The sequence below is a fragment of the Lepidochelys olivacea genome, assembly GCF_965140295.1.
Source record: "Lepidochelys olivacea isolate rLepOli2 genome assembly, chromosome: 2".
Lineage (NCBI taxonomy): Eukaryota > Metazoa > Chordata > Testudines > Cheloniidae > Lepidochelys > Lepidochelys olivacea.
Window position 1 is genome coordinate 9,685,001 of NC_140412.1, and position 27,192 is coordinate 9,712,192.

At 43.4% G+C, this 27,192-nt stretch overlaps 1 protein-coding gene across 2 annotated transcripts in view; it reads right to left on the bottom strand.

The window, feature by feature from the left end:
• Window positions 1-27,192, bottom strand: part of DENND3 (DENN domain containing 3) — a 218,223-nt gene that overhangs the window by 159,736 nt on the left and 31,295 nt on the right. Inside the window, exon 2 of one of the 2 annotated variants that reach the window (XM_084619966.1) lies at window positions 11,343-11,630. The exons of the other annotated variant lie outside the window; for it this stretch is intronic. The gene's annotated coding sequence lies outside the window, so the exon portion shown is untranslated. The remainder of the gene's footprint in view (window positions 1-11,342; window positions 11,631-27,192) is intronic. 2 annotated transcript variants of the gene reach the window in all.

The following is a 27,192-nucleotide window of genomic DNA, read 5'->3' on the forward strand; positions in this document are numbered from 1 at the left end:
ATAAGAGTGCTTTATTTAAAAAATGTAAAAACACGTTGGGGTGGGGGGTCTGGCGAGGAGCTAGGGTGAGGAAGGGGGCTCAGGGCTGGGGCAGGAGGTTGGGGTGTGGAGCGTTTACTTGGGGAAGCTCCTATGTGGTGCAAGGGGTGAGGTAGGAATTGGGGGGAGGAGTGCAGGGGCTCCCATTTGGTGCTCAGGGTGGGGTGGGAATGTGTGTGGGGGGGTGCAGGAGTCAGAGCATGGGGTGTGATGGGGGGGCTGGGTATGTGTGGGGGTGCAGGAGTCAGGGCTGCGGGTGTGTGCAGAGGTTGGGGCAGGGGGCTGGGTGTGTGTGTGGGGGGTGCAGGAGTCAGGGCAGGGGGCTGGGTGTGTGTGTGTGGGATTCAGGAGTCGGGCAGGGGGCTGGGAAGGTGTGAGGGGGTGCAGGGGGAAGGACAGGGGGCTGGAGAGGTGTGAGGGGGGTGCAGAGGTCAGGGCACGGGTCCGGGGGTGTGGGCTGAGGTCATGGGGGTGTTCACAGCATGGGACTGGAGGGGGTAGCCCTAATACCAGCCCCTTCCCCAAAGTCCCACCCCTGCCTCTTCTCCTCCTCCTGCCCGGAGCAGCAAGCATGCTGAGGCTCCGCTCTTCCCCCTCCCTCCTGCTGGCAAACAGCTGATCGGCGGCAGGGAGAGGGGGAGGGGTGGGAACGTAGCACCCTGGGGGAAGAGGCCGGGGAGGGGGGGAGCCTGGCTGCCGACGGAGCCTGCTCTGCTGCAGCAGGAGCCCCAGGAGCCGGCAGCATCAAGCTTCTGCCCCCACAGGAGGGAGCGGGGAGACGGAGAGGAGCGGGCCAGGCTGGGGCCCCTTTGGACTGTGGGCCTGGCGCCATGGCAAATCCGGTACTGCCCTCCGCTGCGTTCTCACTTCTCCAGGGCAACAGCAGCAGCACCAGTGCAGAGGAAGTGGCTGGAGCCAGTGAACGGGAAGCCTGTTAGTAATCACAGCCCAACCACAGGCAGAAAGGGACTAGCTGGGGCAAGACTAGGAGCACAAGAGCAAGGAGGGTGGGAGTTTTGGGGGCTGGGCCAGGCTGGGAATAAAGAAGCAGGGGCTTGGAGCACGGTGGAGTGGGGGTTTGGAGGGCTGAAAAGGAGAGGCAGAAGATAAGGGTAATGGTGGTATGATGCTGGCAGCCCAGCTGGTGCTTATAACATCTGTATCCCATATTGTAAGGTATTTGAGCAGCCGTATTGTGAGCCTCTGAGACTGTGTAAATCACCAGAAAGAAGAGAGACATTACTGTGAAGTGCTGATCTCTAACAGAAGGTGTTATGACCTTCCCAACAGCAAAGATCCATCGACACCAGATGGGCTATTGTGGGATGTTAAAGAGGATAAAAGACATTTGTTGTTCTGCTCTTCCTCCCGCACTCCATGAAGATGAGTTATGCAAGTAGATTCCTCCCATTAGTTGAGCTTGCAGCTCAGAGCACATGGCAGGAAGGTGATAAAAACCTCTAGCAAGAAGGAACTGGTTATTTCTACACAGCTTGGACTCCAGAGGGCAAGGGTTTTCTAGGTATAAGCAAGAGATTCCCAGCTACTTAGCCTGTGTTAGCCCGAAAAGACATATAGAGCTTGTTTATTATAGAAGCTATTACCTTTTGAAATTTAAGTTTGTAACTCATTTGTGTATATTTGATTACCTGCTTTAATCTTGTAAATAACTCTCTTGATTCCTTTTTCTACTTAATAAATCTACATATAGTTTACTATAAGATTGGCTACACACGTCATTTCTGCTGTGAGATCTAAGGTGCATTTGACCTGGTGTAAAATGATTGGTCCTTTGGGATTGGGAGTAACATGAATATTGTGATTCTTGGCATAAGGGACTATCTGTCACAAACGTGTGCTCACCAGAGTGGCAAGAAAGATCAGAGTACCCCAGGGTATGTCTGTGACTCCATGTTTAGGCTGTTATAAAGGTATAACTGCAAGGTACAGTTATCGTAGGTATTCTTTATTTTGCTTTGTTTAACAACAGCTATATTTCTTTTTAATTTGCTATTTGTGCCTCCTAGGGTAGCAGGATCAATGATGTATGTTCACTGCTGGCACTAGGCACCAGCTGGAGACAGACCACCAGCCACATGCAGGCTAGGTGTCTGTCCCTTTGTTCAGGCATCTGTTTATAGTTTTACAAAGAAAGAAAGAAAGAAAAGTGCACAAAAAGCAACACAAACCATCTGGTTAGGGGTTCACGCTGGGTTCCTCTGGTAGCTACCAGATAGGGCTATTTCCGATATTGAAGGTCTGCCTGCCTGCTTGCAGCCTCCTGCTCTGGTTCCCAGAGAGTATCCTCTCTCCTGGTTCCCATCTGCTCCACCTTCATGGAGCTGAGTTCTCCTTTCTTTGTCCAGCTGAAAGTGTGGGCCAATCACAATGTGCTGATTAGCTAATTCCCAGCACCTGTCTGCTGGGCTTCTCTTTGGGCAGGATCAGCTGCTTCCTGTCCCCACCCCCAGCCTATTAAAGGGGAAAATGGCTCTGTTAAAGTTTTATTCTACATCAAGCAGGTATACGTAAAAGATTATTCACTACAGATTTACATTTAGAATCATAGAATATCAGGGTTGGAAGGGACCTCAGGAGGTCATCTAGTCCAACCCCCTGCTCAAAGCAGGACCAATCCCCAACTAAATCATCCCAGCCAGGGCTTTGTCAAGCCTGACCTTAAAAACTTCTAAAGAAGGAGATTCCACCAGCTCCCTAGGTAACGCATTCCAGTGTTTCACCACACTCCTAATGAAAATGTTTTTCCTAATACCCAACGTAAACCTCCCCCACTGCAACTTGAGACCATTACTCCTCATTCTGTCATCTGCTACCACTGAGAACAGTCTAGATCCATCCTCTGGCACCCCCTTTCAGGTAGTTGAAAGCAGCTATCAAATCCCCCCTCAGTCTTCTCTTTCGCAGACTAAACAATACCAGTTCCCTCAGCCTCTCCTCATAAGTCATGTGTTACAGTCCCTAATCATTTTTGTTGCCCTCAGCTGGACTCTTACCAATTTTTCCACATCCTTCTTGTATTGTGGGGCCCAAAACCGGACACAGTACTCCAGATGAGGCCTCACCAATGTCAAATAGAGGGAAACGATCATGTCCTTCGATCTGCTGGCAATGCCCCTACTTATACATCCCAAAATGCCGTTAGCCTTCTTGGCAACAAGGGCACACTGTTGACTCATATCCAGCTTCTCGTCCACTGTAACCCCTAGGTCCTTTTCTACAGAACTGCTGCCTAGCCATTCGGTCCCTAGTCTGTAGCAGTGCATGGGATTCTTCCGTTCTAAGTGCAGGACTCTGCACTTGTCCTTGTTGAACCTCATCAGATTTCTTTTGGCCCAATCCCCTAATTTGTCTAGGGTCCTCTGTATCCTATCCCTACCCTCCAGTGTATCTACCTTTCCTCCCAGTTTAGTGTCATCTGCAAACTTGCTGAGGGTGCAATCCACACCATCCTCCAGATCATTAATGAAGATATTGAACAAAACCGGACGAGGACCGACCCTTGGGGCACTCCGCTTGATACCGGCTGCCAACTAGACATGGAGCCATTGATCACTACCCATTGAGCCCGACAATCTAGCCAGCTTGCTATCCACCTTATTGTCCATTCATCCAGCCCATACTTCTTTAACTTGCTGGCAAGAATACTGTGGGAGACCATGTCAAAAGCTTTGCTAAAGTCAAGGAACAACATGTCCACTGCTTTCCCCTCATCCACAGAGCCAGTTATCTCATCATAGAAGACAATTAGATTAGTCAGGCATGACTTGCCCTTGGTGAATCCATGCTGACTGTTCCTGATCACTTTCCTCTCCTCTAAGTGCTTCAGAATTGATTCCTTGAGGACCTGCTCCATGATTTTTCCAGGGACTGAGGTGAGGCTGACTGGCCTGTAGTTCCCTGGATCCTCCTTCTTCCCTTTTTAAAAGATGGGCACTACATTAGCCTTTTTCCAGTCGTCCAGGACCTCTCCCGATCGCCATGAGTTTTCAAAGATAATGGCCAATGGCTCTGCAATCACATCCGCCAACTCCTTTAGCACTCTCGGATGCAGCGCATCTGGCCTCATGGACTTGTGCTCATTCAGCTTTTCTAAATAGTCCTGAACCACTTCTTTCTTCACAGAGGGCTGGTCACCTCCTCCCCATGCTGTGCTGCCCAGTGCAGTAGGCTGGGACCTTGTTTGTGAAGACAGAGGCAAAAAAAGCATTGAGTACATTAGCTTTTTCCACATTCTCTGTCACTAGCTTGCCTCCCTCATTCAGTAAGGGGCCCACACTTTCTTTGACTTTCTTCTTGTTGCTAACATACCTCAAGAAACCCTTCTTGTTACTCTTTACACCTCTTGCTAGCTGCAACTCCAAGTGTTATTTGGCCTTCCCGATTTCACTCCTGCATGCCCGAGCAATATTTTTATACTCTTCCCTGGTCATTTGTCCAATCTTCCACTTCTTGTAAGCTTCTTTTTTGTGTTTAAGATCAGCAAGGATTTCACTGTTAAGCCAAGCTGGTCGCCTGCCATATTTACTATTCTTTCTACACATCGGGATGGTTTGTTCCTGTAACCTCAATAAGGATTCATTAATATACAGCCAGCTCTCCTGGACTCCTTTCCCCCTCATGTTATTCTCCCAAGGGATCCTGCCCATCAGTTCCCTGAAGGAGTCAAAGTCTGCTTTTCTGAAGTCCAGGGTCCGTATTCTGCTGCTCTCCTTTCTTCCCTGTGTCAGGAACTGAACTCGACCATCTCATGGTCACTGCCTCCCAGGTTCCCATCCACTTTTGCTTCCCCTGCTAATTCTTCCCGGTTTGTGAGCAGCAGGTCAAGAAGAGCTCTGCCCCTAGCTGGTTCCTCCAGCACTTGCACCAGGAAATTGTCCCCTACACTTTCCTGGATTGTCTGTGCACCACTGTATTGCTCTCCTAGCAGATATCAGGGTGATTGACTCCTCCCATGAGAACCAGGGCCTGCGATCTAGTAACTTCCGTTAGTTGCCGGAAGAAAGCCGCGTCCACCTCATCCCCCTGATTCAGTGGTCTGTAGCAGACTCCCACCACGACATCACCCTTGTTGCTCACGCTTCTAAACTTAATCCAGAGACACTCAGGTTTTTCTGCAGTTTCATACCGGAGTTCTGAGCAGTCATACTGCTCTCTTACATACATACATTTAACCCATCCTACAAAATATGGAGTTCCTTGTAATTTCTTTAGATGAAATTGAAGTCCAGTTTAAACTCTTATTACATTTTCTGCACTTCAAGAGAAACTACCCACGTTTCCTCTTCTCTAACAGCAGAAATCAGCTTGAAGCAGAATAAACGGCCTTAAGTGTAACTGTCTCTCTTAGCTTGAACAGCTTCCTACAGGTGTATATGTTTCTGGTAGGGATCCATTCTGTGGCCAGTGTTTTGGTCTTAAAATAAATTGTCATATAGCAAAGCCTTCTAATCTGAAGTCATAAATGGTTCCCGGACTGAAAAAGACATCCCCAGGTGATAGCAATATGTGCCTTGGAAGGATTCTCTTCTTCAAGGGCCACTAAATGTGGCTGAAAAATTGGTTGCAGAATATCTGCATACTGAAACCGCTTCTGAGAGAGTCTACAGTTGTCATAAATATAAAGGGAAGGGTAAACCCCTTTGAAATCCCTCCTAGCCAGGGGAAAGCTCCTCTCACCTGTAAAGGGTTAAGAAGCTAAAGGTAACCTCGCTGGCACCTGACCAAAATGACCAATGAGGAGACAAGATACTTTCAAAAGCTGGGAGGAGGGAGAGAAACAAAGGGTCTGTGTGTCTGTCTATATGCTGGTTTCTGCCGGGATAGACCAGGAATGGAGTCTTAGAACTTTTAGTAAGTAATCTAGCTAGGTATGTGTTAGATTATGATTTCTTTAAATGGCTGAGAAAAGAATTGTGCTGAATAGAATAACTATTTCTGTCTGTGTATCTTTTTTGTAACTTAAGGTTTTGCCTAGAGGGGTTCTCTATGTTTTTGAATCTAATTACCCTGTAAGATATCTACCATCCTGATTTTACAGGGGGGATTTCTTTATTTCTATTTACTTCTATTTTTTATTAGAAGTCTTCTTGTAAGAAAACTGAATGCTTTTTCATTGTTCTCAGATCCAAGGGTTTGGGTCTGTGGTCACCTATGCAAATTGGTGGGGCTTTTTATCCAACATTTCCCAGGAAAGGGGGGGTGCAAGCGTTGGGAGGATTGTTCATTGTTCTTCAGATCCAAGGGTCTGGGTCTGTAGTCAGCTAGGCAAATTGGTGAGGCTTTTTACCAAACCTTGTCCAGGAAGTGGGGTGCAAGGTTTTGGGAAGTATTTTGGGGGGGAAAGATGCGTCCAAACAGCTCTTTCCCAGTAACCAGTATTAGTTTGGTGGTGGTAGTGGCCAATCCAAGGACGACGGGTGGAATATTTTGTACCTTGGGGAAGTTTTGACCTAAGCTGGTAAAAGTAAGCTTAGGAGGTTTTTCATGCAGGTCCCCACATCTGTACCCTAGAGTTCAGAGTGGGGGAGGAACCTTGACAATAGTCATGTTTAATTTTGCAGTACTAGGGACTATGGATGATAAGATTAATGCATACCAGTAAAAATGAAACTAGAGATCATGTATGGCTAATAAACAGCCTGGGCTTTTCAAAGGCACCTAAAGGAGTTAACCACTCAAACCCAACATTCAATAGGAGCTGGGTGCCCCTTTAAAAATCCCAGCTATAAATGCCTAAATTTTCAGAAGTGTCCAGCTATTTTGGGTGCCCAACTGTAGATGAAGTGAAGGGTCTTGATTTTCAGAAGATGGGCACTCAGCAATTTCTGAAATTCAGGCCTCTTTAAGGAGTTCTAGACTGGGTACCCAAAAATTGAGGCCCCACTGAAGTGAAGGCACTATTCTTTTTTTAAAAAATTTAGGCCAAAAATCAGTAGCTGTCTTGGTGTCAGATTTTGCTTTTAAATATAAACTTAATTTTGATCATTAAAGAGGAAATAATTTTACTTTACTTGTCAATATTTGCGTTCCTGGTTTACTTTTTGTATTTCATGCAGCTTGGACAGTGAAATTAGACTGGCCTGTCTCTCTGTAATTTCTAGTCAGTTTCCTTTTCTGGTTATGATGCAGTAAAACAGTTCAGCTGTATTTACCTTCTAAACAGGTGATCTTATTTTCTATTGTCAAATCATGGAAACATTTCTTTTAGTATTAGGTTTTGAAAATTCTTTTTAATGAAACCTAAATGGTGGGGGGTACTCTACCTGCCTTGGTGCCCTTTCTTACACTGGTATATCACAACTCACACTATCCCAGTCCAAGAGAACACTGTTCATTGATCTGTAATGGAATAAATTTGAAAGTCAGAGCTTCAAATTATTTTTCCAGAGCGGTGCAAGGGGCACGAAGAGGCGGAGCACGGGCAGGGCACTGGGGGAGGAGGTGGAATGGAAGCGGGAAGAGGCTGAGTGAGGGTGGGGGCAGGGCCTCGGGGTGGAGTGGGGGTGGAGAAATGAAAGTAGGCGCTTGTGATCAGAATGATCGTTTCTGGCTTTAAAGTCGATGAGTGCAGACTACATTTGTCCAGCTAACATCAGCAGAGATGGAAGTCCTCTGTTCACCCGCGGAAAAGGTACTCTACTAGCTGCAGCAGTGCAAGCTTCTCTGCACAAGCCTGCCAACATGCCTCGATCGAAACCTGGTTGGAAGGGTAAGTTGTGGCCCATGTCCATTCAGTTTTTGGCAGTAATTGTGCTGGCGTGATCTGTGCTGTGGACGTCTGTGCCGAATTCAGCACTTGCAGGCCTCCCCCAGTTCAGAAACCCCTTTCAACCACTATGGGCTTTATTCAAATCACTGACAGTTAAATAGAAGGCTTCAAACCACACACCTTGTCATTGTCCATCCCCTTCTCCAGAATCAGTAGAGTATTTTTGTATAAGCCAATCATTACCCCTCTGTTTTGATCTGCAAGTGCCGGCAGAGAACAGGTTAACTATTATTACTCAGCCGGCATCTAGAATGTGCCAGCCACATTCTAAACGCATAAAATAATTGGGTACCATTCCATAGAGCTGGCAACTTGATTTAGATTAAAAACACTATAAGAACCACCACAGTGAGTAGGCTCGGTACCTGTAAAGAAGGGCGGACAGCGCTGGTCTTAAAAAGCATTGCTCCAAGGAGGGAAAATGTATAAGTCGCTAAGGATATTTCTTCCTTTTTTAATATAATTCATTTAAAATGCCATCTTTGGAAGCATTCACAGAAGCAGTGTGTTGTGCAATGTGCTCACTACGTTCTGATGATGATTAAGCTTAGCACAGTACTCAGATCTTTTCATGGTAAATTGTATCTAATTAATAGAGAGTACAATTCCTTCTAATTAGTAGAAGGAAAAGGATAATTTCACTGTAATCTAAAACCAGCAAAAATGGCATTTAATTCTCTCTTGATATGAAAGCAGCACGAAGGCCATTCTGGAAAAGGCATCTGATTTGCTTTTAGCTCTGTAATAAATAATAATTAGTGATGGGCCCAAGCTGCAAAGCTCTTATCTACATCTTTAGATGAATTTTCCTAAGGTGCAGGGTCATTCAGAGCTGGATTTTTGGTTCAGTTTAATCTCTATTAATATTATGAATATTTTGCATTCTAATCTCACCTTCAACCCAAAGTCAAACCACTTTATAGACATTAAAGCAAATTCACCCCTGTGCAGAGGGCCCACACAAAGTCTAAGCAACGGTTAACTCCCAATCAAGTAATCAGAATTGGTCTCAAGTTGGCCTTACATGAGTGTATAGGGCTTGTGCTGGTCCTCTACACAGGGCTGAATTTCCCCATTGATTAACTGAGCCCCACAACACCCTTGGGAGTTAAGGAGGTAGTATTATGCCCAGTGTACAGATGGGGAAACTGAGGCTCAGATTAAGTATCAAGGCAAAAACTGACTATAGTTAGGCACCTCAGCCTTTGTTTAGGCAGTTAAATACCTGCTTTACACATGGAAAATGCCCTATGATAAGCTAAAACTAGACAATTGTAACAAACCTTTCTCTGCCATATACATCTTGCCGTTCACAAGTAAAAGCCTCCAGTCCTTCACCTTTTACACACACACACACCCTTATGGCGCAGAAACAGTTAATATTATAGGCTACTATAAAATGGCATTTGGGAACCCAGCCTTCTGCTCACAAAGCTGATCCCTCCTGATAGCTGACATACTTCAGAGGTCAAATATATGCTAGGTGTAGAGGTGGGTGATACTACTTGCTTCATTAAGATATTATTTGCATACTTGTATATATTTCTAACTTATTACAGTGTTAAGAAACATGAGCATAGATTTGAGGATGTGACTCCATCCTTCAATAAAGAAACAAAAGAAAAATCAGTATCATTAAAAAAAACAATAAGAACGGCCACACTGGGTCAGACCAAAGGTCCATCCAGCCCAGGATCCTGTCCTCTGATAGTGGCCAATGGCAGGTGCCCCAAAGGGAATGAACAGACAGGTTATCATCAAGGGATCCATCCCGTCACCCAATCACAGCCTCTGGCAAACAGAGGTTAGGGACACCATCCCTGCCCATCCTGGCGAATAGCCATTGATGTACCTAACTTCCATGAATCTATCTAGCTCCCTTTTGAACCCCATTATAGTATTGACCTTCACAACAACCTCTGGCAAGGAGTTCAAGAGCTTGACAGTGCATCGCATGAAAAAAATACTTTCTTGTATTTGTTTTAAACCTGCTACCTATTAATTTCATTTGGGGGCCCCTTGTTCTTGTATTATGAGAAGGAGTAAATAACACTTCCTTATTTACTTTCTCCACACCAGTCATGATTTTATAGACCTCTATCACATCCCCCCTTAGTCACCTCTTTTCCAAGCTGAAAAGTCCCAGTCTTATTAATCACTCCTCATACGGAAGCTGTTCTATACCTCTAATTTTTGTTGCCCTTTTCTGAACCTTTTCCAGTTCCAATATATCTTTTTTGAGATGGGGCGACCACATCTGTACACAGGGTTCAAGGTGTGGGCATACCATGGATTTATATGGAGGCAATATGATATTTTCTATCTTATTATCTATCCATTTCTTGATGATTCCCAACATTCTGTTTGCTTTTTTGACTGCCACTGCACATTGAGTGGAAGTTTTCAGAGAACTATTCATAATGACTCCAAGATCTCTTTCTTGAGTGGTAACAGCTAATTTAGACCCCATCACTGTATATGTATAGTTAGGATTATGTTTTCCAATGTGCATTACTTTGCATTTATCAACATTAAATTTAATCTGCCATTTTCTTGCCAAGTCACCCAGTTTTGTAAGAACCTTTTGTAGCTCTTCACAGTCTGCCTGGGACTTAACTATCTTGAGTAGTTTTGTATCATCTGAAAATTTTGCTACCTCACTCTTTACCCCTTTTTCCAGATCGTTTATGAAAATGTTAAATAGGACTGGGCCCAGTACAGATATGCTAGAAATAAAATATAGAATGTTGAGAAAAAAAAAAGAGTGAATTGATTCTGTGTATGGGATACAAATAGCTAACTATCAGCTAGCTCTGAAATAACAGAAATATCAAATGTTACATGGACATTTATAGCAAGTATCTGTCCATAATAGTAAATGCAGTCAGACCCCTAAAGGCTGTGATCACATCATTTCTCACACACTAAAGACTGGGCTTAGTCAGTACTTGGACCTTCAAAGAAATAGTCAGGATGTCATAGGAAGCCTTGGTAATGATTCAGTCATTAACACTCTTTCCTCTGAAGGTAGGGCTAATTGCAGTGCATGTAGACAGACCTGAACTAGTTTTGATCTAGCTAGCTCGAACAACAACAGCAGTGAAGGCCCTAGTAACAGACTAGCAACACAGCTGGTAGCAGGGGCTAGCTGCTTGAGTAAATACCCAGGGTCCCCCAAGAGGTTTTACAGCCCATCCTGCTGCCCATGTCGTTGTGGCTACACTGCTATTTTTACTCAACCTAGTTAGATCAAAGCTAGCTCATATATGTCTACCTGTGCTGCACAGACACCTCTGATTGCGCTCTAGACATACCCTGACTTCACACTTAAGCAGTACCTCAGCACAGTGTCAGAGGTGCCTTATCTTTCAGATGAGAAGTTAAACTAAGATTCGGACCGGTATGGAGCCAGGACTTTTCACAAGCGTTGGGGTCTTAATGCTGGTATTGTGGTTACATTTCATCTTGGGTAATTACACTCCGCCTCCCAAAATTCCTCTTATTGCCATCCTACCTGGATGTGGGATTGCTTATATCCTGTCAATGGCACCATCACTCTTTACAGAGCAAGGTGTATGTGCTGATGAGTTCTTTGATGGCTGCTGAGTCCGATGTGTGAGTGACACTCCCGTCCCCGGTACGGCACGCCCACATACTAGCAATGCTACGAATCCAAGCAGCAGATTTCAGGGAAAACAGCTGTGTTGCGTAATGGGCTTGCATGTTTCAAAACTGACATTGCAGCTCTCAGACACAGGCGTCATAAGGGAGAAGGACACCACCATTTCCTGGCATGTCAAACCTGAAGGAGTAAGGAGAGAGTATGGTGTAGATTTTGCTATCAGAAATGAACTTATGCCGTTGTGTGAAGCTCCGATTGCAGTGTCCATACGTACCTACCCTCTAGTGGTAGAGTTCTACTGTGACAATGATTGTGGATGCAGAAGCTCTTGGACCAGCACAACCAGTCCTCCAGCAACACGCCCATGATGCAGTGGTTCCTGTAGCAGTTATAGCTCTGGTCAAATTTTTTAACTCTGCTTAGAGGTCACAGTGACTGGATGTCTTCCTCGCCCCCCCCCCCCCAATTTAAAATCTCCAGCATGTTCTGAAAATGCCTCTTTTCCTTCTAGCCCATATTTGCAAGCCCACCCATATAGTTATGGCTTCAACTGAACCTTGCCCTGGTGCTGCTGCACGATCTATGAGAGAACGCTAGATTTCCTTGACCTGTGGGGGAAGGAACACATGCAGGCTCAGCTGCAAAATTCCTACAGGACTAAAGACTGTACCAGCAAATTTCAAAGGGCATGGAGATACAGCAGGGAATGCCAGACAAAGGGGAAAGAGAAGTGACAGGCTTACCAGAAGACAAAGACTACAAAAGATGTAAATCAACAGGTCCAGATAACTTTCATCCTAGAGTTTTAAAAGAGCTGGCTGAGAAGCTTACTGGGCCATTAATGTTGATTTTCAATAAGCGTTGGAGGACTGTGGAAGTTCCAGAAGACTGGAACAAAGTGAATATTGTGCCAATTTTTAAAAAGGGTAAATGGGATGACCTGTGTAATTATAGGCCTTTCAGCCTGACATCGATCCTGGGCAAGATAATGGAGTGGCTGATAAAGGACTCAATGAATAAAGAACTAGAGAAGGGTAATGTGATTAATGCAAATCAACATACAGTTATGGAAAATAGATCCTGTCAAACTAACTTAGAATCATAGAATATAAGGGTTGGAAGGGACCTCAGGAGGTCATCTAGTCCAACCCCCTACTCAAAGCAGGACTAATCCCCAACTAAATCATCCCAGCCAGGGCTTTGTCCTTTTCTGCAGAACTGCTGCCTACCCATTCGGTCCTGAGTCTGTAGCAGTGCATGGGATTCTTCCGTCCTAAGTGCAAGACGCTGCACTTGTCCTTGTTGAACCTCATCAGATTTCTTTTGGCCCAATCCCCTAATTTGTCTAGGGCCCTCTGTATCCTATCCCTACCCTCCAGTGTATCTACCACTCCTCCCAGTTTAGTGTCCTCTGCAAACCTGCTGAAGATGCAATCCGCACCATCCTCCAGATCATTAATGAAGCTACCAAACAAAACCGGCCCCAGGACTGACCCTTGGGGCACTCCACTTGATACTGGCTGCCAACTAGACATGGAGCCATTGATCACTACCCGTTGAGCCCGACAATCTAGCCAGCTTTCTATCCACCTTATAGTCCATTCATCTAGCCCATACTTCTTTAACTTGCTGGCAAGAATACTTTGTGAGACCCTGTCAAAAGCTTTGCTAAAGTCAAGGAATAACACATCCACTGCTTTCCCCTCATCCACAGAGCCACTTATCCCATCATAGAAGGCAATTAGGTTAGTCGGCATGACTTGCCCTTGGTGAATCCATGCTGACTGTTCCTGATCACTTTCCTCTCCTCTAAGTGCTTCAAAATTGATTCCTTGAGGACCTGCTCCATTATTTTTCCAGGGACTGAGGTGAGGCTGACTGGTCTGTAATTCCCCAGATCCTCCTTCTTCCCTTTTTTAAAGGTGGGCATCACATTAGACTTTTTCCAGTCATCTGGGACCTCCCCCGATTGCCATGAGTTTTCAAAGATAATGGCCAATGGCTCTGCAATCACATCCACCAACTCCTTTAGCACCCTCGGATGCAGTGTATCCGGCATCATGGACTTGTGCTCATCCAGCTTTTCTAAATAGTCTTGAACCACTTCTTTCTCCACAGAGGGCTGGTCACCTCCTCCCCATGCTGTGCTGCCCAGTGCATTAGTCTGGGAGCTGACCTTGCTCATGAAGACAGAGGCAAAAAAACCATTGAGTACATTGAGTACACACTTTCCTTGACTTTCTTCTTGTTGCTAACATACCTATAGAAACCCTTCTTGTTATTCTTAACATCCCTTGCTAGCTACAACTCCAAGTGTGATTTAACCTTCCTGATTTCACTCCTGCATGCCTGAGTAATATCTTTATACTCCTCTCTGGCCATCTGTCAAATCTTCCACTTCTTGTAAACTTCTTTTTTGTGTTTTAGATTTCACTGTTAAGCCATGCTGGTCGCCTGCCATATTTACTATTCTTTCTACACATCGGGATGGTTTGTTCCTGCAACCTCAATAAGGATTCTTTAAAATACAGCCACTGCTTGTGAACTCCTTTCCCCCTCATGTTATTCTCCCAGGGCATCCTGCCCATCAGTTCCCTGAGGGAGTCAAAGTCTGCTTTTCTGAAGTCCAGGGTCCGTATTCTGCTGCTCTTCTTCCTTCCCTGTGTCAGGATCCTGAACTCGACCATCTCATGGTCACTGCCTCCCAGGTTCCCATTCACTGTTGCTTCCCCTACTAATTCTTCCCGGTTTGTGAGCAGCAAGTCAAGAAGAGCTCTGCCCCTAGTTGGTTCCTCCAGCACTTGCACTAGGAAATTGTCCCCTACCCTTTCCAAAAACTTCCTGGATTGTCTGTGCACTGCTGTATTGCTCTCCCAGCAGATATCAGGGTGATTGAAGTCTCCCATGAGAACCAGGGCCTGCGATCTAGTAACTTCCGTTAGTTGCCAGAAGAAAGCCTCATCCACCTCATCCCCTTGGTCCGGTGGTCTATAGCAGACTCCCACCACGACATCACCCTTGTTGCTCATGCTTCTAAACTTAATCCAGGGACTCTCAGGTTTTTCTGCAGTTTCATACTGGAGCTCTGAGCAGTCATACTGCTCTCTTATATACAATGCAACTCCCCAACCTTTTCTGCCCTGCCTGTCTTTCCTGAACAGTTTATATCCATCCATGACAGTACTCCAGTCATGTGAGTTATCCCACCAAGTCTCTGTTATTCCAATCTCATCATAATTCCTTGACTGTGCCACGGCTTCCAGTTCTCCCTGCTTGTTTCCCAGGCTTCTTGCATTTGTGTATAGGCACTTAAGATAACTCGCTGATCATCCTGCTTTCTCAGTATGAGGCAGGAGTCCTCTCTTCTTGCGCTCTCCTGTTCGTGCTTCCTCCTGGTATCCCACTTCCCCACTTACCTCAGGGCTTTAGTCTCCTTCCCCCAATGAACCTAGTTTAAAGCCCTCCTCACTAGGTTACCCAGCCTGTTACGAAGATGCTCTTCCCTCTCTTCATTAGGTGGAGCCCATCTCTGCCTAGCACTCCTTCTTCTTGAAACACCATCCTCATGTGTCCTCACAGCAACAGGTTGTAGTGGCAAAAGACCATTGTGTGTACCATTCCACTGTCTAATGTGCTACCTTATGGGAATTTTTTATAGTGTATGGTGGGGCTGCCTCTTTGTATTGTGGGATACCATCACTGCTCTCAGGTGAGTATGAGAGTTTGGGGTCAAATTCCCACAACTTCCTTTGTTCCATCCTGTAATCTACTCCTTTTCACACTGTTTTTCTTTCTCACCACCCTCCAGAAACATGGATGCCGTGCCAACACAGCTGAACTGTCTTGTCCATTTTACATTTGGGGCAAGGCATTCTTTTGTATTTGTTGTACCACAGCAACAGTACTGAGGATGACTGCAAGAGAGAGAATGAGCAACTAGAATACCTTCAGGTATTTGCTGACTAACTGTAGAGGATGGAGACGTGGTTTTGGGCCTGTACTATGAGCATGGAGTGGTGAGATTGGGTCAGGATGCAAACCTGCGATCACAGAATCATAGAATCACAGACTTTAAGGTCAGAAGGGACCGTTATGATCATCTAGTCTGACCTCCTGCACAACGCAGCCCACCCACCCCTGTAACAAACCCCTAACCTATGTCTGAGCTACTGAAGTCCTCAAATCATGGTTTAAAGACTTCAAGGTGCAGAGAATCCTCCAGCAAGTGACCCATGCCCCACGCTGTAAAGGAAGGCAAAAAACCCCCAGGGCCTCTGTCAAGCTGCCCTGGAGGAAAATTCCTTCCCAATCCCAAATATGGCAATCAGCTAAACCCTGAGCATGTGGGCAAGACTCATCAGCCAGACACCCAGGAAAGAATTCTCTGTAGTAACTCAGATCCCACGACACACCATTGGGCATATTTACCACTAATAGTTGAAGACCAATTAATTGCCAAAATTAGGCTATCCCATCATATCATCCCTTCCATAAACTTACCAAGCTTAGTCTTGAAGCCAGATATGTCTTCTGCCCCACTGCTTCCCTTGGAAGGCTGTTCCAGAATTTGACTCCTCTGATGGTTAGAAACCTTAGTCTAATTTCAACTTCCTTGATGGCCAGTTTATATCCATTTGTTCTTGTGTCCACATTGGTACTGAGCTTAAATAATCCCTCTCCCTCCCTGGTATTTATCCCTCTGATATATTTATAGAGAGCAATCATATCTCCCCTCAACCTTCTTTTTGTTAGGCTAAACAAGCCAAGCTCCTTGAGTCTCCTTTCATAAGACAAGTTTTCCTTTCCTCGGATCATCCTAGTAGCCCTTCTCTGTACCTGTTCCAGTTTGAATTCATCCTTCTTAAACATGGGAGACCAGAACTGCACACAGTATTCCAGGTGAGGTCTCACCAGTGCCTTGTATAACGGTACTAAAACCTCCTTATCTCTACTGGAAATACCTCACCTGATGCATCCCAAGACTGCATTCGCTTTTTTCATGGCGATATCACATTGGCGGCTCATAGTCATCCTGTGATCAACCAATACTCCGAGGTCCTTCTCCTCCTCCGTTACTTCCAACTGATGCGTCCCAAGTTTATAACAAAAACGCTTGTTATTAATCCCTAAATGCATGACCTTGCACTTTTCACTATTAAATTTCATCCTATTACTCTTACTCCAGTTTACAAGGTCATCCAGATCTTCCTGTATGATATCCCGGTCTCTCTCTCTAAATTGGCAATACCTCCCAGCTTTGTGTCATCTGCAAACTTTATTAGCACATTCCCGCTTTTTGTGCCAAGGTCAGCAATAAAAAGATTAAATAAGATTGGTCCCAAAACCAATCCCTGAGGAACTCCACTAGTAACCTCCTTTCAGCCTGACAGTTCACCTTTCAGTGTGACCCATTGTAGTCTCCCCTTTAACCTGTTTCTTATCCACCTTTCAATTTTCATATTGATCCCCAGCTTTTCCAATTTATCTAATAATTCCCCATGTGACACCATATCAAATGCCTTACTGAAATCAAGGTAAATTAGATCCACTGCATTCCCTTTATCTAAAAAATCTGTTACTTTCTCAAAGAAGGAGATCAGGTTGGTTTGGTAGGATCTACCTTTTGTAAAATCATGTTGTATTTTGTCCCATTTACCATTGACCTCAATGTCCTTAACTACTTTCTCCTTCAAAATTTTTTCCAAGACCTTGCATACTACAGATGTCAAACTAACAGGCCTGTAGTTACTCGGATCACTTTTTTTTCCTCTGTTAAAAATAGGAACTATGTTAGCAATTCTCCAGGCATATGGTACAACCCCTGAGTTTACAGATTCATTAAAAATTTTTGCTAATGGGCTTGCAATTTCATGTGCCAGTTCCTTCAATATTCTTGGATGAAGGTTATCTGGGCCCTCTGATTTAGTCCCTTTAAGCTGTTCAAGTTTGGCTTCTACCTTGGATGTAGTAATATCTACCACAGAATATCAGGGTTGGAAGGGACCTCAGGAGGTCATCTAGTCCAACCCCCTGCTCAAAGCAGGATCAATCCCCAATTTTTGCCCCAGATCCCAAATGGCCCCCTCAAGGATTGAGCTTACAACCCTGGGTTTAGCAGGCCAATGCTCAAACCACTGAGCTATCCCTCCCGCATATCCTCATTCCCATTTGTCATCCTACCATTATCCCTAAGCCCCGCATTAGTCTCATTAAAGACTGAGGCAAAGTATTTGTTTAGATATTGGGCCATGCCTAGATTATCCTTAACCTCCACTCCGTCCTCAGTGTTTAGCAGTCCCACTTCTTCTTTCTTTGTTTTCTTCTTATTTATATGGCTATAGAACCTTTTACTATTGGTTTAATTTCCTTTGCAAGGTCCAACTCTACATGGCTTTTGGCCTTTCTCACTTTATCCCTACATGTTCTGACCTCAATAAGGTAGCTTTCCTTGCTAATCCCTCCCATCTTCCACTCCCTGCATGCTTTCTGCTTTTTCTTAATCACCTCTCTGAGATGCTTGCTCATCCAGCTTGGTCTACAACTCCTGCCTCTGAATTTTTTCCCCTTTCTTGGGATGCAGGCTTCTGATAGTTTCTGCAACTTTGACTTGAAGTAATTCCAGGCCTCCTCCGCCTTTAGATCCACAAGTTCTTCAGTCCAATCAAATTCCCTAACTAATTTCCTTAAATTTTTAAAGTTAGGCTTTTTGAAATAAGAAAAGGAGTACTTGTGGCACCTCAGAGACTAACAAATTTATTTGAGCATAAGCTTTCATGAGCTACAGCTCACTTCATCGGATGCATTCAGTGGAAAATACAGTGGGAAGATTTATATACATACAGAACATGAAACAATGGGTGTTACCATACACACTGTAACCAGAGTGATCACTTAAGGTGAGCTATTACCAGCAGGAGAGCGGAGGAGGCGGGGGGGAAACCTTTTGTAGTGATAATCAAGGTGGGCCATTTCCAGCAGTTGACAAGAACGTCTGAGGAACAGTGGGGGGTGGGAGGTGGGGATAAATATGGGGAAATAGTTTTACTTTGTGTAATGACCCATCCACTACCAGTCTCTATTCAAGCTTAAGTTAATTGTATCCAGTTTGCAAATTAATTCCAATTCAGCAGTCTCTCGTTGGAGTCTGTTTTTGAAGGTTTTTTTGTTGAAGAATTGCCACTTTTAGGTCTGTAATTGAGTGACCAGAGAGATTGAAGTGTTCTCCGACTGGTTTTTGAATGTTATTCTTGATGTCTGATTTGTGTCCATTTATTCTTTTACGTAGAGACTGTCCAGTTTGACCAATGTACATGAAGGAGGGGCATTGCTGGCACATGATGGCATATATCACATTGGTAGATGTGCTGGTGACGAGCCTCTGATCATGTGGCTGATGTGATTCAGCCCTATGATGGTGTCCCCTGAATAGATATGTGGACACAGTTGGCAACCTGCTTTCTTGCAAGGATAGGTTCCTGGGCTAGTGGTTCTGTTGTGTGGTGTGTGGTTGCTGGTGAGTATTTGCTTCAGGTTGGCGGGTTGTTTGTAAGCAAGGACTGGCCTGTCTCCCAAGATCTGTGAGAGTGATGGGTCGTCTTCAGGATAGGTAGTAGATCCTTGATGATGCGTTGGAGAGGTTTTAGTTGGGGGCTGAAGGTGATGGCTAGTGGCGTTCTGTTATGTTCTTTGTTGGGCCTGTCCTGTAGTAGGTAACTTCTGGGTCCTCTTCTGGCTGTGTCAATCTGTTTCTTCACTTCAGCAGGTGGGTATTGTAGTTGTAAGAACGCTTGATAGAGATCTTGTAGGTGTTTGTCTCTGTCTGAGGGGTTGGAGCAAAGGCAGTTGTATCGTAGAGCTTTGCTGTAGACGATGGATCGTGTGGTGTGGTCTGGATGAAAGCTGGAGGCATGTAGATAGGCATAGCGGTCAGTAGGTTTCCGGTATAGGGTGGTGTTTATGTGATCATCGCTTATTAGCACCGTAGTGTCCAGGAAGTGGATCTCTTGTGTGGACAGTTCAGCAGAATGAACTGTTACAAGGGGAAGACAATCCACCCAATTCACAGTTTGTAAAATATTACTGAGAGTTTGGATTTTTTAATATGGTCTCGCATTGAATGACATGACTGAAAATGGAACAGCAGGGTAGTACAAAAAATAATATTTAGAGGTAAGTGATTTTCAGAAGTCTTAAGGGTTGTTGGCACTGCCTCTTTAACAAAACTGTATTTACTATATTTCCACTTGGTTTGAAATTAGATTGTTTTAGTCTATTCCATGGTTCAATGCAGATGACATATTTCCTGCTCTAGTATTTTAAAGGAGTCTAGATGTTTGGTTTCCATTATTTTAACAAATGTATCAGTGTTCCTGACCCTACTTGTGTAGTTTTTAACCTCCATCTGTGAAAACTGGAAGAGAAATGTCAGGTTATTCATTATGTTGTGTACTAATCATCCCCTGAAAAGAGTATTGGAAACTTCCATGGAGTCTTTTTTTAATCAGGGATACCAAATAATAGGTGCTGAGGTGGGAAGGGATTACAATTTACCTTTAATTTGTAGAAGGAAAAATGTCACACAAGCTGGTTTCATTTTATCTCATACTTTTTAATATCCTTCTCTGTTGGAGTCTACTCTGGCTTTTGATCTGGTGCTGGGTTCATTAGCACTGATTCAAGGTGAATGCCTTATTTGCTATGGGCCACTACAGGCTTTTTTTTTTTTTCTTTTCTACTACTTGCAATAATTACCGTACATAAAGTACATCTTTGTCTTTTCAACATTAGAATAATAATGCATGGTTTTATATCATGCTGAAGGGGTTTTGTTTACAGCCTATCTACTATTTTCAAATTCTTTGAGCAAGAAATTATTATACACTGCACTTTATGGTGGCATCTGTCTTTCAGGCTCTGGTCTGTTTAGATGCTTCCAGGTGGATATATTATGAATATGACCTGCAACATGCATTTCATGTTCATAACACTATAGCAACAGCTTTCGTTCTGGGTTGCCAGCATTTGTCTTGGAAATGACGAGCTTACTCCCATCCCATTCCTTGGGTCTGATTCTTCTGAAGTCAATGGAGCTACTCTGATGGAAAATGGTGTCAGTGAGAATCAGGCCCCTGTTCTCCAGCCTTCTGCTGAAATGGATCTATTCACCCACTTGAAACTGATCCTTCTGAAATGCCAGAATTACCTCACACACTAATCTGTCAAATTCTATGGCAGCCCTAACAAAGCTCTGTGAGAACTGAAGCAAAGGATTCAGGATCCCATCTGAGGAGAACAATGTAGGGAGGATGAATATAGGGTCACAGTATGAAAGAACATGAGACATCTTTGATTTTCCTATAACCAGTGGCTTTTATCATTTCCTTTTCCTTCCCTATGTTGCGTGAGGAAGGGAACTCTTCTGATCACTAGCTGAAACCCCACATATTCCTCCCTTTACTCTCTCTCAGCATTTCTAAAGCACCTTACAATTTAATATCAAGTCATTTGGCTCCCCTAAGATGCCCTAGGCTTTTGACTGGTTTTCTGGCCAACATAAGCATATTGGTTGCTGCTCACTTTCTGGACCCCATCAACCTCACTTTTGTACTTGTTCAATGTCTAGAGAGTCATTCTCTTCCACCAGGGAACATTAATATTATCATAATACCTGGCTCTAACATAGCACTTTATCAGTAGATCTCAAAGTGCCTTTACAAAGGAGGGCAGTGGCATCATACTGCTTTGCAGATGGGGAAACTGAGTTGCACAGGGGGAAGTGACTTGCCCAAGGTCACCCATATGACAATAGAACCCAGGTCTCCTAAGTCCCAGTCCTGTGCTCTAGCCACTAGGTCACACTGCCTCCCTAAGTATACTCTATTTCTCAGAACAAGTGACAAGGCTAGAATTTCAGCAGTGGTGTCACCTTTCTCAGCCACTAACTCTCCCAGTTGACCTCCTTTCTGAATTGTTTCCTTTTACATTAAAAAGCATCTGTTATTTTGACTCATGCTTCCCTTCCACTACAAATCGCTCCCCTTATTTCACTGTCATGCATAGTATTTTCATCAGCTCAGGCTGAGCGAAGTGAGATGTGAATGAGGGAAGCAGCCATCCAAAGGATTTGCTAAACAATAGAGGAAGTACACTGGTGTTGTTGCCAGTGATGTTGTAATGGGTGTAACAAAAATTAATTTGGCTCCATCCCAGAAACACTCACAGGGTTTTTTAAAGAAAGAATCAAATTGGAGAGCCCAGATTTGTAATTAAGCCATCAGCTGCCTGAACCCTATATTGTGAGGTTAAAATAAAGTCAACAGACACACTTTCTTCTTCAGCAGAGCATGACAATTCCAACTTTCCTCTGACCACAGGATATTCAGCTTTTGCTCATATACTACGCTCAGTGCAGCTCAGTTTTATGCTCCCTTTGTCTAAACATGCTCTGAGGCTTTGTCTTCAGTTTGAAAGACTTGAGAATTGGCCATTGTTTTTAATGATACTGCACTTCCTGCCAGGATACTCCTGTGTTCTCCTGTTGGTGCTATACATTCAGCATTGCTGCCAAGGTCTGGGAACATGTGTTTCACAAAGAATCATTCAACCTCTGCTGGACTTGGATTGAAACAATGGATTTATCCCGTGAACATTCAAGGGAAGTGCTCTGATATCTTGATTGCACTATGCAGTCCCTTTAACCAAGGTTTTGCACAGCTGGTGACACGCACTGTCTGTAGTCTTCTGGATCACTTATCATATTTAACATCTGCAACAGCCTCTTTGGATAGACACAGAATGCCGGCTAGCTCTCAGACTATCCAGATGAAATTTCATTGAAAGCTACCTATCTAGAAGTACTAGAATTAAAATAATGCCTCGGAGACCAACATCTTCAATAAAACCCTATGCCTCTGCTAGCACCATTCCAAGCCTTCAGAATGGATTCTCCCGCTGCTGAGCTAATTACCTTTCTGCTGGCTCCCACCTGTGTCCTGACACATTCATTTTACAGTGAAAAAGCAAAGTGATAGTTCCCACCATACTTCCCTTGCTGGCGTTAGTCCCCCGTACCAGTATGTGCCACTATGCTGAGTTTGCTGCCTGCTAAACACAATGCTTTATCATCCACAAACACTGCACATGGCCAGCAGTAGGCTTATAACACTAGTGGCATCCTGAACAGCAGCTTTTCATAGATTTTAAGGCCAGGACCAACCATTAGATTATCTAGTTTGACTTTCTGTATAACCCAGATTAAAGAATGTCACTCAATTACCCCTGTATTGAGCCCAATATTTGTGGTTGTCTAAAGCATATTTTCCATAAAGGCATATTTGATTTGAAGATATAAAAATGCACAATCCACTACTTACCATGGTAGTTTGTTCCCGTGGTTAATCACCCTCACCATTAAAACGTTGTACTTTATTTCTAAGGTGAATTTGTTAGGTTTTAACTTCCAGCCATTTGTTTTTTATGATGTTCTCTGCTTGATTAAAAAGCCCTTTCATACCCGCTATTTTTTCACCAGGTAGGTACTCACTCATCATAATGATGTCACCTGTCAATCTTTTTGATCAACTAAACAGATTGAGCTTCTTAAGTCTCTCACTATAAAGCTTCTCCCTCTCCCCAGCCCTCAGATCATTTTTGTGGCTCTTTTCTTCACCCTCTCCAAATTTTCAATACCCTTCTTAAAATGTGAACCCCAGAACTATACATAGTATTCTTCTATCAGTAAAAATCGCCTCCCTACTCCCCTATATATACATCCAAGGATTGCAATAGCACATTTTGCCACAGCATTACACTGGAAGCTCACATTCAGTTGTTTCTCCACTATGATCCCTAAATTTTCTTCAGAGTCACTAGTTTCCTGGATACTGTCCCTCATTTGGTACATACAGCCAGCATGTTGTGTTCCTAGATATAGGACTTTGTATTTGGTTGTATTAAAATGCATTTTGCTTGAATAGGCCCAGCTTACCAAGCTCTCCAGAGTGCAGTTTATGGCTGCCCTGTCCTCACCATTATGCACCACTCCACCAATCTTTGTGTCATCCACAAATATTATCAGCAATGATTTTATATGTACTTCCATATATCTTTGGTCAAAATATTGCATATTGTCAGGCATGGTACCAATCTCCATGGAACTCTACTAGAAACACCTCTATTCGAAGACGATTCTCCATCGACAACTGTCAGCCAGTTCAGACTCCATTTAGCATGCTTTATTGATATTGTATAGTGCTAACTTTTAATCGGAATGTCTTGCACCACTAAGTCAAACATCTCACAAAAGTCTAAGTATATTACATCTATACAGTTTCCTTTATCCACCAGACTTGTAATCTCAGCAAAAAATGAAATCAGGTTTGTTTTAAAAGACCTATGTCCCATAAAACTATGTTGACTGGCATTATTCCTGTCCTTTAATTTTTTATTGTTTGAATGTCATATTAGCTTTCCCATTATTTTGTCTGGGATTGATGTCAAACTAACCAACCTACAATTGCCTAGGTCACCCACCTTGCCCTTTCTGAATGTTAGCTTGACTTTAGTATACTTCCAATCTTCTGGACTTTCCCCCATATTCCAAGATTTATTAAAAATTAACAACTGTGGGCCGGAGTTCTCCTCAGTCAACTCTTTTATGGCTCTTGGGTGCAAGTTATCCAGGCCTGCTGATTTTTAAATGGTTAGCCTTAGTAGATGCTGTTAAATATCCTCCATAGTATGAATGTACTGGAAAGTAGTTCATCATCCTTGTGTGATAAGTGCATCAATCTGTTTCTTTCCAAATACAAAACAGAAATATTAAACACTTCTGCCTTTTCTGAATTATGATGATGAATTTTACCCTCTCCGTCTAGTAGTGAACCTACACTACTGTTAGGATTTCTTTTGTTCCTGATTTACCTTAAAAACTCTTCCTTGGTGTCCTAGGCCCTGCCAGACATGATTTTTTCCCCTGCTGTCTTTCACTTACCTTATCAATTTTCTACATTTAATTACTTCTAATTTATACATTTTTCTCTTTCACCTTTTTTTACATTTGCTATACATGAATTTTTATTTCTAATTGCTGCTTTGATTTCCTCTTTTAACGAGCATGGGCTTTTAACAAAGTTGTCCTCTTTCAGAATTGTGGCATTTTTGGCCACCTAGTAAATGCTTTTTAAACATCTCCCAATTTCCATTCATGATGTTCTGTCTAAATTTTTCTGCTCAATGAATGTCATTCATAATTTTCCTCAGCTTTAGGAGACTATCCCTTTTAAAGTATTACATGTATATACTACTACTTGGAACTGTCCACTGTCTGCCTATATTGAATGTAATCAGGTATTATTATTTATTTATCACAAAGAAACCTAAAATAAAGTAACCTCATGTTGGCTGCAATATCTTGTGAGTTAAAAAGTTATCTGTCATTTTTTAAAACTCCAGTGAGGTTTTACTCCTGGCTGCATGAGGCTTCCAGCATGTCTTCTAGATTGAAGTCTCCAGTATAAACACAAATTTTCTTTCCACATATTACAAATAGATGCTTAAGGAACAGGTTGTCCTGCTCTCTGGTTTGATTTGGTGGTCTGTAACAGACCCCCATAATACCCCCTCCTGAACATTGTTAGCTAGCACCTGAATCCATATACATTCTAGAGCCTGCTGTTCTCAGTTATCAATGTCTAAAACAAGTAATGGTGTCTAATGCAGAGTGCTACCCTTTACCCCCATCTATTTTAGCCAACCTATCCTTCATAAACAGATTGTATTCAGTGATTTTAACACCTTTTATGGAAATTGTCTCCAACAGGTTTCAGTAACGCCAATTACATCAAGTTGCTTTTTCACCAGTGAGAATTTCCAATTCCTCTTACTTATTACCTAGACTCCTAGATCCAGATTCTTAACACTCCTAGAATTTCAAGTCATGGAAATGGAATTTAGTCATTTTATTTACCATAATTCAGTGTCCTCTGCCTTAATGGGGTAAAAGAAACTCTCCCCTAAGCTTTGGTACGGGTAGGTTTATGATCTCACTAACAGTCAACCACCCGTATCCACTGTAAACCAGGCTGGTGTTTCTTTAGGAATGCTGATGAGTGTCACTGCCAGCAGACCGTCGGAGGAGGCATCACAATAAGGGGAAAGAGAGTGGAACTGAGACAACAGTAGGTTTTTGCTTCCTCTATGGAAGTTGGTTGAAGCACTCTTACTCAGGAAAGCCCTTTTCTCTTTGTTTGGGCCCAAACAGGACAGGATATTTACTGCTTTTGATTTTCTTTTTAAGTACAGGTTTCAGAGTAGCAGCTGTGTTAGCCTGTATCCGCAAAAAGAAAAAGGAGGACTTGTGGCACCTTAGAGACTAACACATTTATTTGAGCATAAGCTTTCGTGAGCTACAGCTCACTTCATTGGATGCATGCAGTGGAAATTACAGTGGGGAGATTTATATACACAGAGAACATGAAACAATGGGTGTTACCATACACACTGTAACCAGGCTGATCAGGTAAGGTGAGCTATTACCAGCAGGAGAGCGGGGTGTGGGGGGGAACCTTTTGTAGTGATAATCAAGGTGGACCATTCCCAGCAGTTGACAAGAACATCTGAGGAACAGTGTGTGTGGGGGGGGGGCGGGGGAAATAAACTTGGGGAAATAGTTTTACTTTGTGTAATGACACATCCACTCCCAGTCTTTATTCAAGCCTAAATTAATTGTATCCAGTTTGCAAATTAATTCCAATTCAGCAGTCTCTCGTTGGAGTCTGTTTTTGAAGCTTTTTGTTGAAGAATTGCCACTTTTAGGTCTGTAATTGAGTAACCAAAGAGATTGAAGTGTTCTCCAACTGGTTTTTGAATGTTATTAATTTGCAAACTGGATACAATTAACTTAGGCTTGAATAAAGACTGGGAGTGGATGTGTCATTACACAAATTAAAACTATTTTCCCATGTTTATTTCCCACCCCACTACTGTTCCTCACACGTTCTTGTCACCTGTTGGAAATGGCCCACCTTGATTATCACTACAAAAAGTTTTTCCCCCCCACCGCTCTCCTGCTGGTAATAGCTCACCTTACCTGATCACTCTTTTTACACTGTGTATGGTAACACCCTGTCATAAATGTAAAGGGAAGGGTAAACACCTTTAAATCCCTCCTGGCCAGAGGAAAAACCCTTTCACCTGTAAAGGGTTAAGAAGCTAAGACAACCTTGCTGGCACCTGACCAAAATGACCAATGAGGAAACAAGATACTTTCAAAGCTGGAGGGGGCGGGAAACAAAGGGTTCTCTCTGTCTGTGTGTTGTCTTTTGCTAGGACCAGACCAGGAATGCAGGTCAGAACTCCTGTAAAGAGTTAATAAGCAATCTAGTTAGATACGTGTTAGATTCTGTTTTGTTTAAATGGCTGATAAAATAAGTTGTGCTGGATGGAATGCATATTGCTGGTTTTGTGTCTTTTTGTAACTTAAGGTTTTGCCTAGAGGGATTCTCTATGTTTTGAATCTGATTACCCTGTAAGGTATTTACCATCCTGATTTTACAGAGGTGATTCTTTTACTTTTTCTTTAATTAAAATTCTTCTTTTAAGAACCTGATTGCGTTTTCATTGTTCTTAAGATCCAAGGGTTTGGGTCTGTGTTCACCTATGCAAATTGGTGAGGATTTTTACCAAGCCTTCCCCAGGAAAGAAGGGGAAAGACATTTCCAAGTGGGCTCTTTCCCTGTTATAT